This window comes from Epinephelus fuscoguttatus, linkage group LG22 (assembly GCF_011397635.1).
Source record: "Epinephelus fuscoguttatus linkage group LG22, E.fuscoguttatus.final_Chr_v1".
In the NCBI taxonomy this organism is placed as follows: domain Eukaryota; kingdom Metazoa; phylum Chordata; class Actinopteri; order Perciformes; family Serranidae; genus Epinephelus; species Epinephelus fuscoguttatus.
In genome coordinates, this window is record NC_064773.1 from 23859466 (window position 1) to 23863842 (window position 4377).

At 39.5% G+C, this 4377-nt stretch overlaps 1 long non-coding RNA gene across 1 annotated transcript; it reads left to right on the forward strand.

Moving 5' to 3' along the window:
* The first annotated feature begins 309 nt into the window (after positions 1-309).
* Positions 310-1534, forward strand: LOC125882858 (uncharacterized). The gene is made up of 3 exons (XR_007448415.1): positions 310-362; positions 521-602; positions 723-1534. It is a non-coding gene; the product is annotated as an uncharacterized LOC125882858 (long non-coding RNA).
* Positions 1535-4377: the final 2843 nt, after the last annotated feature.

The window sequence follows — 4377 nt, forward strand, 5'->3', positions numbered from 1 at the left end:
AAGTAGACATGAATGGCAACACACTATAGGCATCACATTGAAGGGAACAGAAGCATTCAAACTTTAGCCCTGATTATGATCTGTAAGGGGCCTCGCCAAGGGAAGCTGTTGACCATGAAACGTAAAGCTATTTTTCACATTTACAAAATCTGTATTTTTCTGTTGCATAACCAGGGGAATTATAGATGTGACAAAACCAGGAAATGTTTACTTCATTAGTGCTGTATGTTTCCTTGACACCATGTTCCAGGGTTTTCTAACACTGTGGGTGTGTTCACATGCCGTGTATATTTGTGTGTTTGTTAACCCAGGGTGCTGAAACTCATCAAGATGGGAAAAAACAGGATGTCATGCATCACAAGGTGAATGTTGGACGTAACAGGAACAAACTCTGAATGTAAACACGTGTGTGTGTTTGTGTGTGCGTGGGTGGGTGTGGGTGGGTGGGTGTGTACATATTGAACTCTGAGCTGACCTCAGTGGCCTTCTCACCCTCTCTCTTTATGAAAACAATACCAAGTGCTCCAGAAAGTCCCATGGAAGCTGCACCCTAGGTTGTACATCTGATAATCATGTTGACACCATGAGAGGATAACCGTTTGGTGAGTTACCCAGTTTTTCATTAGTTAATAAAATAATATTGGCAATGGCTGACATGGAGGAAACATCTAATCTTTGTTATTGTCCAGGTAAAACTGTGATTTTGTTTTTTCTTCTTACAGTATTATAGTGGCAGTGACTGCACTTCAGGGACTTCCACTGGCTAACTATAGCGTCCCTCCATGTCATTTCCTCGCAGGAGGGGTGAACTCCACTTCAACTATTTATGGACCAAATCACTGTCAGAGGATGATGAACGACTCTCGCTGGGCGTGAGCTGGAAACTCTTCTGTGTGTTGGCAAATACTCAGATAAGGAAAAGTCATAAAAACAATTGTATGACCCTAAAGAATGCACAGGCTCAAGTAAGCTTAAGATCCGCATACCTCTTCTTCTTAAAAGACATTCATATGAACAATTTTTTTCTACAACTTAAAGAAATAGTGTTACATTTTTGGTAATACAGATATCTGCTTAATAGTTAGCTACAGTTAGCTTAGCTTAGCATAAAAACTAAAGCAGTTATGGTGCTGACTTATAAAACCACAATTTGTCATTTTTTTCACTATGATTTTAATGCGGAATGACAAACAGAATTTAATGGACTAATTAATTAGTGAGCTTTAGAGGTGCTGTAAGGTAGATTAGTTAGTTGTTTGCCCCTGTTTCCAGTCTTTGTGTACAGCTAAGCTAACCGTCTCCTGACTGGATGTTGTACAGACATGAAAGTGGCATCAATCTTCTCGTATAAAACTGAAAACACTCCCCTAGCACACACTGGATGCATCGTGCTGCAACTCAATGACGGCGGCTACAGCAATGGCTACAGAGTTCTCTCTCTACATCAATGGTAAGAAAAGGAGTCGAGCTGCCATAGGAGCTGCTGCGGGAGCTGGTATGTACAAGCAGAGAGCAAGTGGGGGGAAAATGCATTTAATCCTGGGGCCAGTGGTGTGAAGTGCCATGGGGCAGCGTGTCTAGGAGCACCAACGCTTGTCTAGCTGCCACCAGTGTGGGGTTGTACACTAAAAATAGTAGGGGCGTATTTCTTGAAGTGTGGCGTTCGCCGCCGACGCGTTTTGGCCTTAACACTAGATCAGTGGATAAAATTTATGCTGGACCAACAAGTTCCCATCCCAACTTTGGACATTCTGGGACAGAAAGTCAATTTACATTTGTTACATTCATTGTGTCTTTTCAAAATACACTTCTGTTTCCACAGGAAATGTACAGTTTCTGCTTGTTACATGCATACAGTCTTTTTCAAAATAAACTTATAACATAGGTAAAACAGCTCATTTTTAGGTTTATTTCTATAGGTTTAGGCAACAAAACTGGTTTAGCTTCAATCAAGCATGGTTCTTACTAACATAATCACGTCACATCACTAATCTAGCATGCTACACATACATTAACACTACATTGTGATTTTAATAACTCCACTGACTTTTGGTTTCACATGGGAAACAAACAGTAGGCTCGCGGGTGATAGTCCGGAATTGGTTTGACCCCTTCACCACCCTATATTCATTCCCTTGCTCTTAATAGTATGGTGGTTGCTAGTGGGGTCACAAAATGCTGCCACCTGGTGCGTATCATACCACCTCAAAGGTTGCCTCTGTGCATTGGTGTCTGACGCCGAGGTCCAGCGACAAGGAGCTGAGTGAGAAGGAGCTGACTGGACAGGTGATAACGGAGGATACCAGCTTTTATTCTTGTAATATTATGCATTTTTCATTCTTCCCATGACCATCTAGGCCTATGTGTTTTAAATGCATGCATACACACATGAGTCGTGCAGTATCTATTAGCCCCCGTGCTGACACAGGTTCTGGGGAAAACAGGAAATGGAGCATGGTGTGAGGTCAGCACACCACTGACTGCCCAACCATGGAGCAGATAAGCCCGAGTGTACATCACACCAGTGTTTCCCCCTGAATGGTTATGCCCTGCAGCAGCTGTGGTGAGCGCCCATGCCCGACATTCCCTGAAAGCATTCATTAAAGGGTCATTTTTTTATACTATATATGTATGTGTGGTTCTGCCATCTAAATAAAGCAGTGAATATCTGATTTAAAATTAAAACTGTATATGAATTTTAAAAGAATAGTTTGACATTTTGGGAAAAACAATTTGCTTTCTGAAGTTAAATGAGAAGACTGGTGCCATATGTGATGCCATATCATGATGCCAGATATGCTTATTTTATCTTATCATAAAGACCAGAAGAATCTGGATTTTGTTTGTTCCACTTAAAAAAAATGGTTTCAAAATGACAATTTGGGATGTTATTGCTTTCAGACAGAGCTATACCTATATGAACGTATTAACTTTGGAACAAGATAGGCTAGTTTCCTAACACATCCACTCTTTATGCAAAACTTGTCTCCTGGCTGTAGCTTCATGCATGACAGTCAACACATACCCTCATACAACGTATTGCATGATATCTAACCTTTAAGCACCCCACAAATGTTGTCGTCACGTGGCGTACTTAACATTAAGCTAAGTACTTAAGGCAAAGCTACGTAAGTGAGGTTTAGGAAAGTAAAGTTATGTAGGTCCAATTTAGCTAGGAAAAGAAACATGGTTTAGCTAGTCATGTTACACATTTAACATAAAGTTACATTCTTAATGTAAAGTTACGTAGGATAGCTAGGAAAATAAACATGGTTTAGCTAGCCACGTAACATATTTAACGTAAAGTTAGCTTCCTAATGTAAAGTTACCTATAGCTAGAAAAAGAAACATTGTTTAGCCAGTTGCGTTACATATGTGATGTAAAGTTACATTCTTAGTGGCGTAAAGTTACATTCTTAGTGGTGTACTTAACATTAAGTTACGTACTTAAGGCAAAGCTACGTAGGTGAGGTTTAGGCAAGTAAAGTTATGTAGGTCCAGTTTAGCTAGGAAAAGAAACACGGTTTAGCTAGTCATGTTATATATTCAATGTTCCTGTGTACATTCTGAACATAAATCTATGTAGGATAGCTAGGAAAAGAAACATGATTTAGCTAGTCATGTTACAGTAACATAAAGTTACAGTCCGAATGTAAAGTTATGTAGGTTAGGTTTAGGCAAGTAAAGGTACGTAGGGTAGGTTTAGCTAGGAAAAGAAACATGTTTTGGCTCGTCATGTTACATATTTAATGTACAGTTACATTCTATATGTAAAGTTACGTCGGATAGCTATGAAAAGAAACATAGTTTAGCTAGTCACATTACATATTTAACGTAAAGTCACATTCTTAATGTTAAGTTATGTAGGTTAGGTTTAGGCGAGTGAAGTTGCGTAGGTTAGGTTTACCTAGGAAAAGAAACATGGTTTAGCTAGTCATGTTACATATTTAACATAAAGTGGCATTCTTAATGTAAAGTTATGGAGTATAGGTTTCTGCAAGTAAAGGTACATTGGTCAAGTTCAGGAAAAGAAACATAGTGATGATGTTCTTTACTATGACTCCGCATTCTCTTCATTTCACATGGGGCACGATCACCAGTGTCCTGGAGCAAAGTCCTGTGTTTGTTTGACCAATTCACCACTCCAACCTGCTCTTTCTGTCTTTACTTCCCTCAGAGCATTTGGTCATGTGATTGCAGCCATGCTAATTACATGGGTTGTTTCCAAATTCTGGTGCATTATTTTTGAAGGTATACATGCATGACATTGATCTGCTGGTTAAATATACATCTATGCAAAGTGGCAGCTTAAATGGAAGTTATTTTTGATCAAAAACCATGCAGTTCCAATTAGTAAGCTGCATACATGCAGTACAA